The sequence below is a fragment of the Petromyzon marinus genome, chromosome 48, assembly GCF_048934315.1.
Source record: "Petromyzon marinus isolate PM22_M1 ecotype Great Lakes invasive population chromosome 48, UKy_Petmar_22M1.pri1.0, whole genome shotgun sequence".
NCBI lineage: Eukaryota > Metazoa > Chordata > Hyperoartia > Petromyzontiformes > Petromyzontidae > Petromyzon > Petromyzon marinus.
The window spans coordinates 10,625,748-10,649,390 of record NC_133714.1 but is presented as its reverse complement, the minus strand read 5'-3'; the positions used below and the strand labels follow the sequence as shown (position 1 = coordinate 10,649,390).

At 45.4% G+C, this 23,643-nt stretch overlaps 1 protein-coding gene across 5 annotated transcripts in view; it reads left to right on the top strand.

Moving 5' to 3' along the window:
* The first annotated feature begins 17,848 nt into the window (after positions 1-17,848).
* Positions 17,849-23,643, top strand: part of LOC116952791 (contactin-2-like) — a 353,699-nt gene continuing 347,904 nt past the window's right edge. For all 5 annotated transcript variants that reach the window (XM_032972435.2, XM_076074531.1, XM_076074532.1 and 2 more), the window contains exon 1: positions 17,849-18,113. The gene's annotated coding sequence lies outside the window, so the exon portion shown is untranslated. The remainder of the gene's footprint in view (positions 18,114-23,643) is intronic.

Sequence of the window (23,643 nt, the reverse complement as noted above, 5' to 3'; positions counted from 1 at the left end):
TTAAATTGAAATTCAGGGTCGAGTAATGCACGAGTTTTATAATGAAAGGCTTCCACTTGAATTTTAGATCACCGAGGTTCACAAATTTTATTGGTGCTTTCGCTGGCATCCATTTAGCGCCCAACACTTTGACCTTAGTTTTGTCAGAGATTAATTGCAGAACATTTTCCAGAATCAAGTTCCTCCTATTCATGATAGCCTTGGCAGCCTTATTAACGTTTAAGAAACTGGGACAGTGTTGTGTTGTTAATGTAACGGTGGAAAACACTTACATTTATGAATTAGCCAGTGTTTTTACGTGGCTGATGAAAAGAGGAGACTCATAACACGTGTCCATTGCTCTTAAAGGAGCCCAGTACTTATAATGGTGTGTGGTAGGCTTGTTATAGGGGCTCTGTAATGTTTATTCAGATGCATGCATAGCAGCAAGTGCATTTATAATCAGGTTTATCATCACTATTATCAGCCATGATCTATCCGCTGCTTGTTATCACCATCCCGTTTGGTCAATGTCGCAATCCATTTTATTATTATGGGACGCAATCCATCTTATCTCATCACTCATTCCTTGGCCCTCGTCCTCACTGGTGCATCCTCGCCTTTGGCATCTCTGCAGCGAATCAAAGGAGAATCAGAAGGTTCTAAGTCAAAACCCGACCATATTGGTCCGGGGCTTGACTATGATTGTCATCCCTCATGGCTTGCTAAATGTAGCAACACTTGATGTCGCTCATACTTTCAATGAACAGGCCCCAGTCATGGTAATGTGGATGTTTAGTGTGATGGCGTTGTTGGGAAGTCATTGGTGACCATTCGTTATACGTGAGAACCCAGTTAAATCACAGGCTTTTGCATGGAGTTGTACTCAGTGTCTCAGTGGTACCAGCTCAGTGGGCTGCCCTCTTAGCCACCTGGTCAATTTTGCTAATATTAATTCTTCAGGCTTACGATGACGTGTTGAATCTTGTAAGACTGTTTTTTTATGTATGCGAATATTATGTCAGTGTTACATTTCGGCTTATCGAGCCAACACATGTAAAAGTGGGACAAATATAATGAGAAACAAAACCAAATATTAAGGTAAAAATAACCAATTTAAAATCTAATCATATCCCTGCATCAGCTAATTTATTCTCCAGGGTGGTTAATTATCACACACTACTATTTACTGTAGAAAGTCACGTAAAATAAAATAAATGTTTCAAGCATTGCTTTGTTCCTCCATGTGTTCAGAACCCTAAGTGGGTTCTTGTTAAAACGACCATAGTGAAGTGCTCAATGCCTGTTTAAAATGTTAAGCCAGTGGTGGAAATTCCATATTCCTATGGCATCCGTGATTTAATCTACAAGACAATTACTGTTGACTTCTGACAAAGTAAGTGAAAATAATTGTATTACCACATGCGACAACGATTGGCTCTGTTCACTCTCTAGCTGAAATGTTAACTAACAATTAAATAGTATTGTATGTATGTTGAACTTCGTTCACACCGTACGTAGCCAACCGTCCTTGCCTTTCAGGCTTTCCGGATGAATGTTCTCCACGAGCATTTGTTTAAACTAGTCAACCTTGGGTCGGTATTCACTGTATTAATTCATATCTTTATAGTGTGGCCTATTAAACAAAATGCTCCTTGTTGTCCTGATGTTATTGGCATACATACCCATCCATGACAAATGTGGGGCTCAATAGGTAAGATGTAGCATTACATAGTCATTTATCCGAAGGCATTTTCACCGCTTTAGTAAGTAGTTTAACTGCAACATATATCATTAAAAGGACAAACAAATAGGCAAACGAGTTGTGTTATCACTTAAATAATTTTAATTTCTAAGCCTAGGGAACTTTGAAATTAACTTTTTTTGCATCATTGGTTAATTTACTGTAGCTTGGACCAATTTCAACATCAAAGGATTCCATTAATACAGTAATGCCAGTAATCTACGGAGGAAAGTTTCTCTGAGTCTCAAGTGGAAGGATATCTGAGTACCCAGAGAAAGCACCCACGCGTGAAAAATGACAATCCGAATTTCCATCTTCCCGTAATCTCACTGCACAAAGATTACAACACCTGGTAAGCCCTGGTGGTTATTCATCCAAATACTAACCAGCTTCGGTCATATTTCGCTCTAAGATCAGGACATTTTAGATAGATTTTGTTCAAGGGTTTAGTGAGCAAACTGACAGAACCCATTCTCTTTAGAATAATTTTACAGGGAATATATGTTATAATTCAGTGGGCTCACATGACATTGACTTCTCCAAAACGGAGGTTCTCTGCAAGCCATCCGGCTACCATGAGAGATTTGTTCATGAGGCCATCCACATATACAAACACAGAGACAATTTCAACCGAGAAGATGGATTCTGGCTTAGTAACCATTAGAAATATGTTATAAACCATTTCGGTTATTAATTGATTGTATTTTACGGTGACCTTCAGACCGCAGTCCATTCGCTGGCACTGCTTCTTTATACCTTTCACACCACGGTCAATGGTATGGTTTATAGCATGTGGTATAATAATAAATAGTATAACATTGTAATGTTTAACATAATTCATAAGGCATAGTGAATATACAGCAGTTTGGTATATAGTAGGGTTTATAGAATAAGACATAGTGTAATGTTACAAGTCTAATATTTTATAGTCTACAGTATAGGGTAGTGTACAGTAACGCATTGTATAATTCAAAGGTGGAATTTGTCTATGGATATGATATTATACCATGTAGTTTAGATTGGAAGGTATAATATTGTATAGTAGTCCAGTTTATAGCATAGTTATAATGCAACACAGGACAGAGCAGCGCACCTTGGCTGTTCTGCTTTTTTATTTTTCTGTGTGCCCAGCCGCCACCCTCCTCCTCTCCGGAGGTGGGGCTGGGTAACATGCTAATTCATATGTTAATTCAGCCCACAGCTTAAAAGGCGCGGTCCATGCTTGGCAGTGTTCACTCAAGCGCTATCTTCTGGACAGTTCTGTTTCTTCACCTGAAGAAGGCTACTTGTGTTGTAGCCGAAACGTCGTGAGAATTTTCATTTTATTATGTTTTATTTTTATTATTTACTTTCCATTCTACGTGACTTTACCAAAAGAACCAAGAATTAAAAATATGTCATGTTTTAATGACTTTAGTGACCATCATCAATGGTCAATCCACTGCTGGAGGAAGGACGTTTCAAGTCACGGAGCATCTTCAACCCAATGATGTGACCGTTAGTGACATGTGATACTTTATAATACATATAAAACATGTAAAATGCAAAATGCTATAAAAACTCGTATGCCTTATTGCAGGGTATTTTATGCTGATGTGCATGTTTTGATATTTCTGTTCCACTCTTGTATAAATGAATTTATCTGTCCCCATATAGGTTTGCACATTAGGCCTGTATTGAACTGTGCATGTGGTACTCACTTGACCCCCGTCGTTCCTGTAAAATAGATTTAACGCCTCAAAGGGTTCGTACCTGGAGAAATACCATTGGTAATGATGCTTGTTTTTCTGTTGAAAGGCAATGCTATTGACGTTTGCACTGCATTGTCTTTGCTTTTGCCTGAGCACCAGTGCCAATGCTGACGTCCCTTATCGAGGTGTTTAAAAAAAAAGACTATTATCATATTTTGGTACTGGCAAAGGAGGTCCCACGATGTAGATGCTCAACCAAAGCTATTATTACTCTGATAGTGCATTGTCTTTGGGCTGTACGCCTATTGTCGTCCTCTATTCTAACACGGTAGACGACGCTCAAAATAAAGCTGTCTCTAGTGTGGACCAATCAGTTTCAAGGACAATGCATATATTAGAGTATCAATATTGATTTGAAGCTTTCGTGACTGCAGGAATCCATACTCTTTGGTTCTTTCGGTAAAGTCACGTAGGTAGAAAAAATAATAGATCACGACGTTTCGATTGCAACACAAGCAATCGTCATCAGGTGAGACAACCACAGCAAGAAAACTGCTGCAGCAGGCGAGAGAGCTGCCGTGACACGAACTTATAAAGGTATTAGCGGTAGTTGGGAGAGAGAAGGGGGGAGAGGGGGCAGGGCAGAAAGTGGGGCTGTGGAGCTCGACGTGAGACACCGGGGGAGATTAGCATATCAACGTGAGAAGGCCCAGCCACCAGAGGTGTGCCAATGACAAACCCCAAAGAGCATGATGAGAGAGAGGCACAGAGAGAGAGACACACACAGAGTCGGAAATAACAGCTGACATGGGCAGGTAAAATGGAAACATCACTGTCAGTTAAGACTTTACTTGGTTAATAACGTCCTTCCAATGATTGCTCAGTTGGTACCCATCTTCTCGGTTGAAGTTGTGTCTGTGTTTATATATTTGGATGGCTTCATGAACAAATCTCTGATGATAGCCGGTGGGTTTGCAGAGTACCTTCGTCTTGGAAAAATCAATATCGTGTTAGCCCACAGCGTTAAAACAGTAATCAGCAACGGCAGAGGTATTGGTCCTACCTTGTTTCAGATCTGTCTTGTGTTCGCAAACGCGGTCCGAGACATGTCGTTTCGTTTCCTCAATGTAACTGCTGCCACAGCCACAACTCAGTTTGTAGACACCAGGGTATTGCATGTCAGGAATCATATCCTTTACAGGTGGGATCAAATCACGGATTTTGTGTACTGTGCTGAAACGAACCTGGATCTTGTGTTTGTTTAAGATTTTGGAAATCTTTTTGGCAACCCCTGCTATGTATGGCAAAGTGATGGTTTTTGTTGGATCCTCAGATGGTTGTCTCTCCATGGCTGGGAGACAGCTTTGTGGATTGCACGGTCAGAATAACCGTTAATCCTGAGGGCTTGGTGTACATGCTCCAGCTCACTGACTAGGTGGTGCTGGTCAGAGATGCAATGGGCCCTATGGTGTAGTGTTTGATAATTTAGACAAGACTCTCTTACAATCACACTTAGAATTAACAGATAAAATGTCCACATCTGATAGGGACCATGTAGATAACATGACATATTCACGATTGCTTGTGTTGCAGTCGAAACGTTGTGAGAATTGTATTGTTTTTTATTTTATTGTTTCCCTTCTACGTGACTTTACCGAAAGAATCAAGAATATGAATTCCTGCAGTCACGAAAGCTTTAAAACAAAAGGTTATCACAATGTTGTAAACTTCAATTATAAACGCCCATACGGTACTCATTACAGAACCACGTGCCTAAGGGAGTGTGGTAAATAATAAAATAAAGAAAGAGCCAAGCTATGACAAAACACAGCCTGGTCACTCCTGTCCTCATGCTCTGTTCATATTATCCACTGGGTTTTAGGCGAGCCTCCTGTTCACTAAAGAGTAGAGCCTTAAAACAATTACTGTTGAAACAGCCAATGAATTCCAATGCTATCACAAGTCAATTTTGCACAAATTCTTCATGTTTCTACTCTTATTATAGCTGTTGGTTGACAGTCAATGGAAATTGGTTATCCATTTGAGTACAAAAACAAACATTGCATAAATGAACGTGGTGTTAAAACGTGACTTTGCATATTTAAATTGTTTTATGTGGGCATATACATGTGTAGTGTTAGATTTTACTCGGACAACTTCTGTCTTTCTTCGAACACCGCTTTATTTACAACTCTCAGCATGTCCTCCACATTCCACAGTATCCAGGTCGCCACGGCTCGCTCGCCATGCTTCGCTCGACTCGCTCGCCACCTTTGTCTCTCCACTCCCCACGATTACTCCACTGCGGGCTATTCTCTTCTTCAGCTCCGCTATCACTACGCTCTCTCCACTGCTGGCTATTCTCGTCTTCAGCTCCGCTATCACTACTCTCTCTCTCCAAGCTCTCCACTCTTCAATTCCCCGCTGTTGACTCCGACTTAAATTTCCCCCGCTGTTCACTCCGAGCTCTCCAACTTCAACAACCCCGCTCCAATTGCCGACCCCCCATTTTATCCCCGCTCTCATTACGCCCCAATTAATTAGTCCGCGTCCCAACGGCACTTCGCGTGACCGTACACCTGTTTCTCCTCCAGACCTTTAGGCGCCACTCAAGCCCTGGCAACAGCACCAACCAATCACAGCAGTCCAGGGCTCTCCCAGGTTAATTTCCCCAACCTAACCTGCACTGAATTCGCCTTCGCTACAGGCTGACCCAAGATAACCCGTACTGTCTGTGTGATCATGTAATCACGCTGTTTGTACTACGCACCTTCCTACTCCACTACACATGTCATCGTTCAGCTCATTATATTTAATTCAGTCAGTATTGTTATTTTTGCAAAATAATTTCACGTGGAGAATATTTTGTACTCATGAGAAAATGTCACTTTCAAAATACGTTTGTATTAATAATCATGTTCAGTTATGGATAATAACTTGCAAGAAGAAACTCCCAATAGGCCACAATCGTCAACATCCGCATTTGGCCTAAGATAATCTGAGGGGTGAACATGTGCATAACTCATGAGGGTATAGAAAGTGTGAGACATTCCTATCAATATGCCTAGAGCGAAGATAATGCAGCACTGTGTAGCTTCTGCTGTACAGGTCTCTGTTGTGTTTTCGGGTTGTACCGTCCATTGTTTGGCACAATATTTTGCTCCACTTGCTGGGAGCTTCAGGAATTGAATGTCAAGAACTAAATGCAGTTCAGTGATATTAGTGTCAGGAACGGAATTTAATTTCCTGAAGCTCTCAGCACGTGAAACGAAACGTCGGACATTGCACCGAACAACAAGCCATTCAACTCGAAAACGTTAAGAGCAACGTACATTGTTACAGTTTTTGTTTTCATAGGAAACATTCGCAGCCCGCACATCCTTTGGAAGTAACTCTCCCTTCCTTCCCACCAGCCAGCATTTTCTTTACTAATATCGTAACACTTCTTATAGCGTATAGCAAGTACATGTAAGTTATACATCATGATTTCAATTTGTGAGCCATATGATAGCTTCGGGATAAGTGCAATTATTACTGCCCAGTGCGTGCATAGAATACTGCAGCTGTTCGCGATATGGTCTATTGTTTGGTTCGGGCGGCCGCAGTCACACTGTATGTCATTTCTAAATTTCTATTTGTTGAAGAGGTGTCCACAATGACCATTTGCTGTTCTGAGGTGGTTGATGCAATACAGTACGAGAGTAGAATACGATAGTATGATTGCGTATTGTGCAGATATGCCTGGGATTGACAGATGACGCTTGAAACTGGCTCAACACTGGTATGTGGTTGACATCATCCTGGTCTCTTGAGTTCTCACCTGGACAAAATAAAGATAAACACCTACCTTATTGTTTTGATTCATCACCCTCCAGAACCAATTTTCACAGGGAAGACAGTGCGATTTCTGAAGATGTTAACTGAATGATACTTCATTAGTTAATTGATCACATCATAATGATGATTAGTCAATTACTTATTTCTAATACTGTACTTACTTTCTTTGCTTGTATTTGGTATTTTGGTCACCCTTGCAAATTTAGACTAACGTAGTCTCGTGAGTTCTCCCCTGGTAAAACTAATACACTTCAACTGTAACCCATGAAAACGAGTCTTGAGACTCTGTGAGGCTTTCCTATACTGTATTCGCAAAGGTCATCACCCTTTCAAAATTGGACGGTTGTTTTCTAAAATGTAAATGTGGTGGTTTTGTTTCTTGCTTTGGCCACATTCCCTGTCAATCTGTGACACTTATATCAATCACACATTTGTAATGATTCCCAAACTTTGGTTGTGTGCAGTGCTGTCATAACAGGGTAGGATACATTTGGGCTTTGGGCACTTGGCGGTTCCAAGATGCTTCAGCGAGGCATCCAATACCCTGAGTGTCAGCGCACCAATTGATTTTAATCTGTAATCGCACTGACATATTGTTCATAAGTGGCCCTAAGGGACTGCAACACTCCTTTTGTTCATGGAATGTATTGTATAGAGCTATACTATATGGTACCGATACTGTTAATAGCAAGGTCCATACTTTCTTGAGGGGGGTAGGAGAGTGGGGAGGTGAGGGGCGAGGGGGAGGGATGTCGGGGTGCACAGCAATATAATTAGAATGAGACTTGATGGATACAATTATAGTTCTCCAGTTTGAATCATTCTCTAAACGGAATACCATCCACACACTCACTGTGTTGCATTATGGGTTAACATTTATTTATGTAGAACTCTGTTCAGTGTCCACATGGAAATATTTTAGACCATATGCCTTTTCCCTTTCCAGACCAAAATTATCGAGCAATATTTCTCTAAAACAGCAATGACGAGGTTTAAATTTTCCAAACATCTTCTATCAGCTCGCCATGCAGACGCCGTATCCACGCCAATGGCTCGTCCCTTCAACAGTGGGGACTAGAGCCGCCGTGGTGACGTAGGCACAGGGCCTCGTCTTGACCTCTGCAGAGAATGAGGCCATAAAGAGGACAGAAGGCCGCCTCACATTCAAACTGAATACCGCTCAGCTGGTAGGAATTAATTAATGCCCCGCCTTCACTTAATCTTTGCTTTATTATTGAGTGCCAGACAAACCGTATGCCTTTTTTTCGTTTCATTTTATTTACTTTAGTTTCATAGTTCCACTCCACATTTTATTTTTCGGACTTCTCTGCCTCAGGCATCTAGGGCAGGTATAGCCCTGAGATAGTGATTGGGCCCAGGAATGCATTACTAGTTCGATGTTGTCTTGTGCTCACAATGCGGTGTGGCAGCAACATTAAATAATGTGGGGTGAATTTAACTGTGATCGCGAAAGCGCAAGCATTTAGACGCAAGAGGGTTTCCAGGCTTGCATTAGGGTGAGAGGCACGATCTCACTCATTGAGCAGGTCGATCAGTGAGGTAGTTTGTCTTAGTATACTTAACATCCGAACTTCATGGGAAATCGGCATGCTCCTGCTAAGTTTTCTTCAAAGCTGTAAAATGAACCACATTGCTCCATTTCTCATGTCCTTCCCCTCGATTCTCATTCGCCTGCTCATTGACTGCAGCATTGGTCATTTTTCTATAAAATAATTAGCAGCTCTACTTTTTCTTGCTTCTTTGTCGCCAAGTCCCCATACACCCTCGACCCCACGACCTCCGCTGCACTTAACACTGTCATCTCGCTCCTCGCTAACCGTGCATCAGTGCTTGCAGAGTGATGCATTATGGTGATGATCGTAATCTCCTCCTCAACTGATCCTGTAGTTCACACTGTAACTCTCTTTCCTGTCTGTCCCTTCACTCTCTCCCACTCTCTAAATGTAGACGAAAGACCTATCTCTTCTGCATTGCAAGTGATTGTTTTTCTGTATTTCCCTTAACTCTCCCTCTTTGCAGTATATGTAGTGGGTTCCCAGGACACGGAGACGGAAGAGTAGAGGCAGCACTATTTATTGAACAAGGGGTTACACTGGAAGGGGAAACGGCCCCTTCACCCGTATACACTCAGGAATACCCCTAGGCTATCTAGCATAAGCCCTATGCTATCTGATCTGGCCCTGGTCAAGCACAGATCTCGGCACCCCACCAAACAGACCGGCCCTTAAAAAGGACTTCGGCTCTGAGGCTCTGGGGCCGTACCACTGGCTTGCCCTGCCGGCCATGAAAAGGACAGCGATCAAGGAAGTCCCAGGGTCTACTTAGCCGGCCTTCAATGGTTCTTCATTCTTGGCCCCAACACACTGCCCCGAGCTCTCTGGCTCCCTGCCCTTTATACCCATACCCCACTGAGGGCGGGGCTATAGCGGACGTGGTTGTAGCCACCCAGGTGTGGCTGTGCCTCACCTTCCCACACCATGTGTTTCCTTCCCATAACACCCCTACATCACCCCCTCCTGTACAGCCTGCAGCCGTCCCAGCTGCAACAATATTAAACAATAACCAACGCAACAAAACCCCGAACCGTGTGTGCCTCATAACAACCGAACGCCCCAATAAACAACCCAACCCACCTATACAAATATACACTATATACGGCATATACATTCCCCCCCCCCCCCCCCACATTCAACCTGAGCCACTCATCAGCGCAGCAAAAGAAGACTTAACAGGTGAGTAGAACAATGTGAACAGACAAGTGCAACAGGAAGGCAATGTCACAACAACCGGCGCGTATTGGCGCGAGTCCGTTTTGCGGGCCCATCGTAGGGGGGGAAACTGGTCGGGCTGGCGTTAGGCGCCGTCCGTGCGGGTGTGCAACCCTCCGACATCCCGGGAGGACAATCTTCGTCCCCACCGGGTGGCGCAGGCAGCCGGGAGGCCGTCATTCTCGAGGCACCTGAAGACAGAACAGTTAGTGGCATATCAGGGGCAGGCGGCGAAGACGCCATCCGGGAGTCAGCGGACACATCACATGATCGGCCTGTGCAATGTGGTGGAGGGACGCGCGGTGCCACAAACGGCTTCAGACGCGAGGTGTGTACATACCAGCGACGTTTCTCCCACTGAATACGAATACACTGTGGCCGCATGACCTGCACAATCACCATAGGGCCCCTCCATGGCCGCAACAATTTCGCCGAGGTTGCCAACGGTACCTGAGGGCAGTGCAGTCAGGCTTTGTCACCCGGTTTCCACGTATGTGTGCGTGACTGGCGCTGCCTCTCGCGCCTCGGTCAACCTTAGGATATTAAATTTGACATGGTCGGCCAATTTCGATTTTCCGTTTGGTTCCGAGACCCGCAGCTGGGTCCCAATAGGTGGATCAACATCGCGACCGTACATCAGAAAGAACGGCGAGAAGCCGGTCACCGTGTGAGGAGCCATTCTAAAGGCAGCCAAAACACCCAGGATCTGAAGGTCCCAATCGGTCTGGGAGTCACACACTTGGTAACACAACATAGATGTGAGGGTCCTATGCAGGCGTTCCACCATGCCATCCGTTTGCGGGTGATAGGGAGAAGTACGAGTTTTTTTGTACCAAGAAGCACACACACGTCATGCAGAAGGACGCCAGAGAAGTTCTTCCCTTGGTCAGTCAGCAGCCGTTCAGGAGCCCCTTTGTCGAGGACATAGCCCTGGGCAAAGGCCTCGGCGATGGCTGCTGCTGACTGGTTGGCGAGGGGCCATGCCATAGGCCACCGCGTAAAGTATTCTGCGCCAACCAGCAGGTACTTGTTACCCCTAGGGGTCGCAGGGAAGGGCCCCAATATATCGAGTGCGATGAGCTCATTAACTCGAGAGACCGTAATAGACTGTATCGGTAGACAGGCGCCTCTCGCTGGTGGCTTCCGTTGGGCGCACGGAGCACATGCACCCAGTAGGTCATTCACATCCCTTGCCATACCCGGCCAGAAGAAATCCAGCTGGAGCATGGCTGGGTCTTGTGGGTCCCCAAGTGCAAAAGCCACTCGTGAGCAGCCCACACAGCCTTACCCCATAGAGCAGAAGGCACCACCAGCCTGTGATGGCGGGCCTTCCCGTCCCAATGCATAAGGAGCCCCTGGCGTAACCCGAACGAATCAACACCTGTCACCCCTCTTAGGGAATCCCCTGCGTGACGACGCAACGCGAGGAGGGATGCGTTCTCCATCTGGAGGCGCCCCCATTCCGTAATGGACAACCACAGCAAGGAGTCCTCTCCCGCCTGCTCGATAGGACCCACAGACAAGGGGTCCTCGGTGGCGGCAGCAAGAACCAGAACATCTAACGCGGGGCTGACATCTCGCGGCTTACAACGCCCCGATCCCATGAGACAAGCGCAATCTGAGACGGGTGGCAGGCGAGACAGTGCATCCCCATTGGTGTGTCGAACACCCTTCCGATATGTAGTCATGAAATCATAGTCCTGAAGGACCTCGAGCCATCAGGACAATTGCCCCGAAGGCTGCTCTACCCGCAAAGCATATTGTAATGCCGCATGGTCCATACGGATGGTGAAATGCTGTCCGTACAGATATGGCTGATACTGTTGTATAAAAAATACAATGGCCAACAGCTCCCGACGCATGACACAGTATCTCTGCTCTACCGGAGACAAAACCCTACTTCCATAAGCCACCACGCGCTCAACCCCACCGACCACCTGTGAGAGCACACCCCCAATACCCGTATTGCTGGCGTCCGTATCGAACAGGAAGGGTTCGGAAAAATCGGGTTAGCTCAATGGTGGGGCCCGCACGAGAGCGTCGCGAAGGGAATGGAAAGCGACTTCCTCAACCTGGCCCCAGTGAAATTTCACTCCCTTTGCCATCAGAGCATGTAAAGGTTTAGCAACGGTCGCGAAGTCCGCAACAAACCTCCGGTAATAAGATGCGAATCCAATTAAACTCCTGATCTCAGCCACCGAGGTGGGGGTCGGCCAGGAGCTGACACACTGCGTTTTTGCGGGATCGGTGGATATGCCCGATCGGCTGACGATGTGCCCCAAATAGCGTACGGATTCTCGGAGCAGGTGGCACTTTTGTGGGTTGAATTATTTTAAAGCAAGCACGCATTTTGAGGAACACGGCACGCAACCTCAAAAGGTATTCGTCAAACGCTTTGCTAAACACGATTACATCGTCCAGATAGATCAGACAAACGTCCCATTGTAAGCCAGCCAAAACCAGTTCCATAAGGTGCTGAAACGTCGCCGGAGCGGAGTGTAATCCCATAGGTAACCAGTTAAATTGTAATAGGCCGTGTGGTGTACGAAATGCAGTCTTTGGCCTGGACTCATTATCCAATGGAAGTTGCCAGAATCCGGACAACAATTCCAATGTAGAAAAAAACGTGCGCCTGCCAGAGCATCCAGAGATTCGTCTATTCGGGGAAGTGCATACGCATAGGCCACCGAGATTTATTAAGGCGACGAAAATCCACACAAAATCTCAAGGACCCATCGTGCTTTTTGGCAAGCACTATGGGTGCTCCCCATGGGCTGATGGAAGGGGATATAATTTCTGCAGCCAACATGTCATCCACAGCCGATTTGACATGATCCTTTTCGGCAAGACTCAACCGAAAAGGATTCTGGCATACCGGGGCATTGTCACCCGTGTCGATGTGGTGTCACAACAATTTCGTGCACCCAATATCATATTTGTGTTTACTAAAGACGTCGGAGAATTCAATCAGAAGGGTGCGTAAGCCGGCACGCTGGGAGTCGGATAGATCGCTCGTTCCCGAACATAGTGCATCCATCCAACTATCGTCCTCCATGGAACGTGGTTGAGTCGGAGGATCGGTCCCCACATGCCCCATAACCGTTTCTACCACGGGTACTGGCGTCGCGTGTGCAAGCATGGTCGCCTGAGCAACTACGGGTGTCTGCACTCCGACGTTAAGGACCATGATAAACGGGTCATCGCTCCCCTTAACAATCGTTTGAGCAGCCACCAGATCCAGTCCGTTTTCCCCAACCCTCGAGGGCCCTAACAGAACACCGTGGTCCGAAACACCAGGCGCGAAAGGTCGACGCAACCGAAGAGGCACAAGCATTTGCGCGCTCGGTGGTACACGCACCGTACGAGTGACGAATGCCTGTATCGTTGCGCATGCCGCCCTTGAGGTGACGGGGGAGGGCAGGAACGTTACACGTCAGCCTGAAGGAAGCTCGATGCATCCCTGATCAATTAATATTTTAATCAGCATTTTGGCAAAAAAATCCGTCCCCAACAAGCATGGAACCGCCAGCGAGGACGAGACTAATATCGGCCCGGATAGTTTGGTATCACCAATGCAAATTTGTGCCCGGATTTGGCCTATGATAACCAACGAACCCCCGTTTGCTGTGTAACACGGAATGGTGACTGTCGCAAAGGGGCGGGTTTGAACGGGGAAGATATTATAAATCAAATCAGACACAATAGTTGCCGATGCTCCCGTATCGACCAGGACACGCACCTCAACCCCATCAATACGACCCGCGACCACGGACGAACCCGCCGATGCAGCAACAACTCGGTGAGCCAATTCAGTCCACTGCCCCGGCCCAAGCGCCCTCTCGACCCCGCCGCAACCCAACGAACTGACGGTCGTACCCCGAGGTCCATACATCGAAGCGCGCGGGGTAGGGATAGGTGTGTGCACAGGCCGAGCATGTGGGGTGCCGCGACTTGCCGGAGTTAGATGCGGAGGTTTGTAGGCTGGAGCGCCGTCCGGCCGGGGTCCCGGCAGTCGCTGTCGGGGCGCCCGGCATCCCGAAGCTACGTGGCCCTTGAGGCCACAGTTGTAGCAGGTGACGAGTGCACCCGCCTCTTTAGGTTGCTCCTGGCGGTCCGATGTTGCTCGAGCCGGCCTTCCTCCGGATCTCCACTCCGCAGGGCGACCCGCCGCGAAGATCTCCTCGGAGGAGGGGATGGTCGGCGTCCCAGCAAACACCGCAGCTGCTCCGTTGGGGACAAGAGGTGGTCGGCGCTGTGATAGCAGATGTGCGTGTATGTTCCTTGCTGCCCGCAAGGAACACATGTCCGCATCATCCGCTGCGATGATGACAATCTGTAGCACCTGGGCCAGCGCCAGGAGTTTCTCCATAACCATAGCGTCCACCCCTTCACAGTCCATACGCGGGAAAGCCGCCTTTGCAAGGGCCAGGAGAGCCATGCGATACGCCAGCGGCGACTCTTTCTGGAACAATTGGTGACAGTCTGATGGTGGCCCGTAGACCGTGGCGAGGACTCGGAGCGCCGACTGCAGCGTAGCGCGCGCCGACTTGGGAGCCGTGATGAGCGTGGCGAGAGCGTCATCGTCCAACGTGGCCGGCAGTGCACGCAGCGCCTCGTTGTCTGTCCACCCGGACATCTCTTGATGAGCGAGGAAGCGACGCTCGAAGGCCCCCCAGTCGCCCCCGTCGGATACAAATTCCTTCAACACTGGTAGGCATTGTTGGAATGACGGCTCCGTCTCCGACAGCCGCTGCGCGCAGTTCCCGCCATTTTCGTCGTAATTGGAGGGGATAGGGATTCCCATCGGCGGTCGCTCAGGTGATGACGTCGCGCCGGCCGATTGGTTCTGGCAGTGAGCGTCCATCGGCAATGACGTCACAACCGGTGATTGGTCCCCGGTGTCCATGTGGTGCTGCAACCCTCCAATCGCCGTGGTGGACACCGTCATGGCGGCAAATCCGAAATCTGGCGGCTGTGTGCTGGCGGGAATGGGCGTTGACCGCCGTTCTTCACCCTGCCGCATTGGCACCCACAGCCCCGCGCAGTTAATATCCTCCAGCGTGGAAGCCGCGGCGTACAGCAGCTCAGCCAGACGGGAGTGAGCCGGCCGCAACCCATCCCCCATCGGCGGCCACTCCTCCAGCTGCGGCGGCTGTTGGGGCATCTGTGGCATCCCGGGATCGTCGGCCAAGTCCTCTGGCGCTGTCCCAGCCGCCCCAGCCGAGTCGTCCTCCTCCTCAGGTTCTTGCGATCGGTTCGTCCGTCTTGTGTCCATTTTAAGACCACTTCTGACGCCAGTTGTAGTGGGTTCCCAGGACACGGAGACGGTAGAGTAGAGGCAGCACTATTTATTGAACAAAGGGTTACACTGGAAGGGGTAACGGCCCCTTCACCCGTATACACTCAGGGATACCCCTAGGATATCTAGCATAAGCCCTATGCTCCCAATTCCTCCAGCTACAGGCGCTAGAGGAGGCTATCTGATCTGGCCCTGGTCAAGTACAGATCTCGGCACCCCACCAACCAGACCGGCCCTTAAAAAGACTTCGGCTCTGAGGCTCTGGTGCTGTACCACTGGCTTGCCCTGCCGGCCCTGAAAAGGACAGCGGTCAGGGAAGTCCCAGGGTCTACTTAGCCAGCCTTCCTTCTTCACTGGTTCTTCATTCTTGGCCCCAACACACTGCCCCGAGCTCTCTGGCTCCCCGCCCTTTATACCCATACCCCACTGAGGGCGGGGCTATAGCGGACGTGGTTGTAGCCACCCAGGTGTGGCTGTGCCTCACCTTCCCACACCGTGTGTTTCCTTCCCATAACACCCCTACATATATACAGGGTAACATTTTTGTATATACTTTAAATGCATATACAGTATATCTCTTTATCCTTATGATAAACGACATTATCATGACTTGACAGTGTCCGCAAATGCCGTTTTAATTTCGATACCATGGAAAGTCCAATTGTATTTATCTAAATGTTCTCTAGTCTATTGAATGACATGCACACCTCCGTGCATGTTGCCATGCCTTCACGATTGAATTGCCTCATTTATCTTGAGCCCAACTTGTTAGCCTTTTTTTATATAGTTATGTTATTTCGTTGAGGTCATTTTCATTAGTTGCATTATTACTATGTCATTATCAAAGCTGATATGGCTAATTCCGAAGTATGGTAAAAAAAACGATTCCCAACACAATCTGGGTAGTCTTCATCTAACAGTGGATTGACAAAAGTTTGAGATTTTTTTTATCCCCTACCCACATCCATCCTACTTTGACGACCAATGTTAATCAATGTATGTTTATATTATACTCTTTGTTTCTTTCGGTAAAGTCTTATTGGTATAAATAAAATAAATCGCGATGTTTCGGACGCAACACAAGCGAAACGTCGTGATTTATTTTATTTTCTACCTGCGCGACTTTACCAAAAGAACCAAAGAGTATGGATTCCTGCAGTCACGAAAGCTTCAAATCAAGATTATGTTTATATTACTTCAATCAACTCACCAATATTAGTTTTCACAGGCCACACTGCTGATGAGAGCCAAAAATGGTAAAGTTCTGGCTGCGTAAAGGCGATACGTTTGTGCATCATACACGCTGATTTTATATTGCATGGTGCAAAAAACAATTGTCTTATTTTATTGACTTACCCATAATCCACCACAAACACCCCATCTTTTGTACCAGCATGACAGGCGCACCTTTTATCCTGACAGAAAAGAGTTTATGTAAGCGGGATGCATTACAGCTGGAAGGCAAGACAGCGGCTGTAATTGCAATGCAAGGCTGCTCAATGTGCTCAAGTTTTGGTGTGCCTTCATATTCACGTTTGCACGGAGAGTTGCTTCCAGCCATTGGTGACTGTGAGCCAGGGGCGGGAAATTCCACATTCCTGTATTGGGGAAAGACAACCACTGTTGACTTTGAGAAGTGGCATGTTTATAAACACACCCGGAGGAATAACTATTGGAGTCGTATCCTTACCGGAATTTGAACTTGCAACCTTCCGACTGTGAGTGAAGTACTCTGCCAGTACCACAAAGCTGGAGGGCTAACCTCCCTAAAATGTGTCACTCTTGCACCCTTTCTATTTCTGAGGTTTCCTAACTATAAATCCAAATCATGTCATGTTAGAGATTGCTTTAAACATTTGGCTGCCTGAATATTATGATTTATATACTTTACACAGTTGTAATATCCAACACCCTCCCTTTAAAACGGATTTTTTTTCACTTTGTGTTTCTTCGATCAATGATATGCTTCCTGTTGATCGCTGACGATAATAGGAATGCTTGAAGATAAACATTTGTGTTGCGCTGTAACACTTGTTCGTACATGTTTCAATTCACATCTTGGCATCAATTTAAAAGTCGTAAGAAAAAGGAAATGTGTTTGGTTGTTGAAATGGTTAAGCTGTGTAAAGTACTTTAAACATAAAAGGCAGGATTTTTTGCTAATGTCTGTCACTTGATTACAATTGATGATGGATTAGACGGAAATTGTTTTGCCAAAGTGGTTCCGCCTTTCCGTCAGTAAGAGTCCCGGTCTTCATTGTCCAATTGATAAATCGTTGTATATCGATACTGAAACCATGATCATCCAACACGAAAATACAATCAATGGCATAAGAAACAATAGCACAAATCAAGTGATTGACACAACAAGCTTCGAATTTAACCTATAGTGCGGTTGGCAGAAAATCTAGACCGATTGGCTGTTTCACCGATTCCCACAAGGTCACATGACCACATCATACAACAGAGCGGCGCATCAACGTGCATTTGAGGCCACGGCGCACACATCCCCACCCCCCCCACATCCGATTTCCCTGGGACTGCGCGTCTCTTTGTTAGTATGCAGGCGGCTCGGCTAAATGGAAAGGGCTGGCTTAAGCGTGGAAGCAATCAATATTTGAACCGCTGACCCTTCTCCCCCGTAGCCACGCAGATGGACTGTTCCGCATGCAACATAAACGTAGCTTGCGCGCGGTAGCGCTCCCAGTGCAGCCGTTCCGTGGAGGCAGAACGCTGGAATAACACCGCCTCGCGCAGCCGCTCTCTTGTACCAGGTAGGGGACTGTGCCGGATGATCCGATAGAACGCGGCGTGATGCGGCGACGTGACAGGAGGCAAGCGACGGCAGCTGTGTGCACATGAGCACTGTCTTGAATATAACGTGATGTTACTTAATAATATGGGCATAGAGGGATATTTCATTGCAAGTTATACACGTAAACTCTGTGTGGGGGTGTTTGATCATCATTACGCATTGGTGTGTATGTGTGTGTAAGTGTGTTTGCAGGTTTGTGGGTGAGCTCAATGTATGTATCTGTGTGCATGTGCGTATTGCGTTACGATACGTAAAGCTTGTGTATAGTTTAAGCAATGATAGTTTTTAAAAATGATTTTTTTGGTATAAAGGAAGTAATGATGTCTCAGCAAGCTGGCCTTATGAAGCATATGAAATGCATCATAGATGGCAGGGTATTACAATATTTTAGTGTTAGTCTATGCAGTATACACTATATTTAATATATTGAAATAATGATTAACAAGCATAAGCACTTTATCTAATTGCATTGCTGTGTTTTTAAAACAGTTGCCCTCAGTGATTTCACAAAAATGCAGAGTAAGTGTGATATCTGTATGCACAAAGGCTGCTATTGTTAAAACTGATTAAATAGTTTTTTTTTTCCAGAACACTGGCATTTTCCTGTAATTAACCGCAGATAATTCACTTTGGTGAGAATTTTGTTTTACTGTAATCTCTGTTTAAATGAAACTGTGGACATAATACCTCATGTACTGCACGTGCTTCAAGTGATCGGTAATAAGCATTCATCGCCTCTGTTGAGACAATAATGCGAGAAAAGTGGGAATAATAACAATGGTGTCATTATCCTTGGACATGCAATGACTGCAGCACTGCATTACATTAATGGTGATTAAGCGTAAGCTTGCAAATAAATGGCCATCGTAATGCAAAGATAATCCATTTGTTTGATTGGCAGCGTCACACCTATTATGCTGCATTTCATATGCACCAGTGATGATTTTGCTCAACATTTTCCACAACTGTTCACAGGATGGAGCACTGCTCCTGAGAGGAGTTGTGTAACCTGCGTGCCAGACCGTGTAACTCGCATCTCAGAGACAGCGATTGCTTTCAGCGCTCTGCAGATAAGAGAATGAGGACAGTTGTTCGGCACCGCCCGCTCTTCCTGTAAACGGATTAAAGGAATGAATGTAAGACAACACAGTAGTGTGAAGCATTGAGAATGAACACAGCTGGTGGAGGCTGATGCTCGAAACCAGCCACATGTAACTTGAAAAAGTGTATATTGACAGTAATTATTTTCCATAAATTTCCTGAATGCACTTTTCTATGGGAGTACCAGATGCCCTTCAGCATATGCAAGTGTGCCGTGTTTATATATGTCATGAGAGGTGGTATTGGCTTATAGAAGCCTTAATCCAGCAGTGGATTGACCATGGTTGCTGGTAATGATATATACTAAGTCTTGTATATAATAACAGTAATTCAATATTTTTTTCAGTTATTTCATATGTTTACATCATCTATATCACTAAGAAAAGTGATACATTTTAATAGCAAAACACATGTCAATGTTTTAAATCGTCAAAGTAAATCACTGCATAGAAATATTGGTTCTAATCTTTTAACCAGATGCTGAAAGGAACCCACATGCATTATCACACTCGCTCCATGCACAAACGCACATTCACTCATGGAAATTCGCACGCTAATATATGCACACACACCTAAAAATTGGAGTCTCAACAATTTAAACAACTTTACGTTTTCGATCGTTTCGAAAGTATCTTAATTAGATGAGTAATCTTCACACTTAATAAAATGATTGGCTTTCTGCATGAGTTAGTAGCATTGTCGACCAAACTATACTCGTACTCAGTCGAATACTGCATGCGGTAGCCTCCCTGTCACCATCAAGGCCATGTAGAGAGAGCTGAACCGATATGACAGACACTCATGCAGATGCATGAAAGCATTGACATGCAATGTGCTCCGTAGGTTACGTTGTTCACACTGTGCTTAAAACATGAAATTTTAAATAGTGTAATGATTTCATGCAATAGTAATATGAATACAGAAAACTCTAAAGTGTTGGTGTAAATTGGAAACGATGAAATTGCTACATTTTGGGATGTCTTTAAGGCAAAGTGATAAACCATCAAATATAAATTATTATACTACAATGTTACCTTTACCATCTTAAGCGGTGGAAATTGCACATTCTGATGGGAGGGGTGAGTTGATAGGCCAATCACTGTTGACTGTGCATCTAGTGTTGCTTATTTTATTCACGCTGTAGGAATGAAGGCCTGAGATGAGCCTTGACCAGGGTATGAACTCACAGCCCTCCGATTATGAGTCACGTACACGAGCCACGATCACCCTCGCAGATTAATACTCAACGCACTTCAGTATATTTCACTACATGTAGTAGACGTTTGTTAGAGGTAGTTGTACTTGGACATAAATATTGCTATAGGCGCTATATTCATGCAGTATTTTAAAATAATTGATCACCGCTTAAAGCGAACATTGCAGCCTCGCTTATGACCGTTGTGCTCAAGTTGTTTTGTGCTGTAGACTGTCGATACAAACGCATGGTGTACACCTGGCTGTCTGAGAAAGGTTTAACATTGCCAGTCCAGGCCAGGCTTAAAGGTTAGCAATGAGCATGCAATAGTTAATAACATCAATAATAATAATTTACAGAACTTTGTCACTGCCAGATAAGGCATCTCCATGCGATGTTGGCCAAGACGGTTGAGTGGTCATACTTCACCACACTGGTCAGTGTTTGTAGGTGGTCGGTAGGGCGGGGGGAGATGGCCACTGGCGGTAATTCTAATCAGGGTTGTGCATCGTGCTCAGGTTGGTGGGTTCAGAGCGCAGAGCATGAACCACTCTCCAAGATCCACCCCTATGAGCATCGAGTGATTTGAGCTGCAATCATTGCATGCCCATCTATAGCATACGAAAGAATCCTTAACGATTAAAAATCATTCACTCTGCCACAGTGACACTGATACTGTCGATTTATATCACCCTGGGCATTGTTGAAGCGCCTCCTGTTCACGCATGCAATATGTCTTTACTGTCACAGGTCTCAAAGAGCCTTTGAGGCAGCTGCAATATGCAAATTAGCGAATCCCATTCAAACGTGGTCCAGCAAGAGAAAACAATTTAAATATACACTTCTGAGCTTCCACATCGCAGCTTTCACGATGGAGGATATCTGCGAGGGTGGATCGGTGTGCAGGGCTGGGACTTTAAGACGCATTTGCCGTTGGGTTGATTTAAATCGGACCCTTAAACATAAAAGCAGTGATCCAAGGCAAGGGAGGGCCGGTTTTATGCTGATGTTGTCTGAGAGAATGACAGCTCCATCACATTCAGTCTACACCTGCATCCTTTATACATTTATGACACTTATAAGATGTGTGCACTGTAGCTTGTTGTACGTTTATTTGCTGAAACTTCTGGGAAATGGAGAGCCATGCTTTTCTTTGAAAATGTACAGAATTTGAATACAATCGTCTATAATTTTTTGTGAAACATGCTCATGGGACAATAATGCTTGACACCGCACGTTAATGTCCTGTTTAGAGGTGGTTATGTGGCTGATGGATGCTGCCATGGTGTAGTGGTTAGCACACCAGACTTGCAATCCAGAGGTCGCCAGTTCGATCATTCTATCTTTCGACGCGGCATTTGAAATGATGGGGGCAAGTTTATTAAATCCCCTCTCCTCCGTCCACCCAGCAGTATGGATGGGTACACCACAATCGGCAGGTCGCGTGTGATGGGGTGAAGGCAGGGTACCCCGCCTCTTCCAGCAATTCTGGTAGGCATTAGAGAGTAAAATCCAAATACTCTCTAGAAGGGATCTCCAGAGCGCCCTCTAGTGGAGGCGCGCCTACCTGCTGCTGCGCGAGTGAGACGTTACCTACGGGCAAGACGTTACCTACGGGCGAGACGTTGCCTACGGGCGAAACGTTACCGGTGGTCGAGATGTTACCTAATTTGATCGACCCCGGAGAGATGAAAGCCGGAGTCAACACCGACTGAGATGTAAATTCATGACCTTCCAATTGCAAGACCACAGCATCACCAAGCCAGATGTGATTATGTTGACTGCACAAAAACAATGACATCTTGTAGATTTGATTACGTGTAAAATTTGCTTTTATGTAGGAGTATGTATGGGGGTGGTGGAGGAATGGTGGATTTCATTCTCAGGGGTGAGTATTTGAATTGGTTCAGGACTCCTCCTTCAACGAACCACACTGCCAGCATAAGTGAGGTTTAAGTGTTATAGTGAGGTTTAATTGTTATATGCATGTCGGGAACGGTGGCTGTGCTTTGTAGAGCCTGGCTCCAACCACAGCATTGGGGAGTTTCCAGAACTTCGGTGGAGAGGAGCATCACCTTTGAATATAATCGGCACGTTGGTATGTTTGGCATTGAGACATAGGTAAAGCTGTGCTCGTAACGACAAAGGCCAATTGAAAATAAATTGCATTGAGTTTAGTGCCGAGGCTTCTAAATCCATGCCATTTCTCAGTGTGGGGTAGGTCCAAGCTCTCTGTATTTGCGTGGTGTATATTTGTGATGGCCACTTAATCCTCTGCCTTTACATTGAGCTCACAATTCTGATATATATACATGTTGAAAATAATAAAAAATAATATATCTAACTGCTTCTTCGTGATTTACAATGCTAATACACGGCCTATTTGTGAGGTAATTACGTTTTACAAAGCATGCAATCCAATTTGCAAAGTGGTGCAGCTGTTCATTATTTTACATGATGATGCCTCAAAATTTATAATGATAATACATTTTAAAATAGCATGCTCTTAAATTTAAATGTCATAGAATCATGGATATTTTAAGATTGTTGATCATTTTTAGTATTATACTCTTTGGTTATTTCGGTAAAGATAATAGATCACGTGATCTATTATTTATCTACCTACGTGACTTTACCCAAAGAACCAAAGAGTATAGATTCCTGCAGTCACGAAAGCTTCAAATCAAGATTGAATTTTTTGTTTGGTATTCATCTATGCCAATATAATAGTCAAGCTAATTCCAAGATTACTCTGCATTGCAGCAAAAAAGTGTGTTTTAAGGGTCAAGACCTCTAAACATGCGTATTTGAAGTGCAACGATGTTAGTAATTCACACATCATTTGTGTTACAGCACTAATTGAAAGTAGGACAAGTCAGAGACTGCGATAGCTGTCACATAATGTTGCGTTTAGCAACATTTTAAAGGTTTTTTAGTGTTTTCCATATTACTGCTAATTAACTTAACAAAGCAGAGTATTACACATTCAGAGGGCACTGCGTTAAATCGTAAAGTAAGAACACACAATTACTAAAGCTTTATGTTCCCTGAAGTGGGTATTGTCATAGAAACAATGAATGCTAGAGGCAAGGGATTTTGGGTAATTGTCAATTAGCAACTGATGAATAATGTAACAAAATTGCAATACAGTGCATGAATAAACCCCAGCTTTGGTAACCTCGTTGAATTTTAG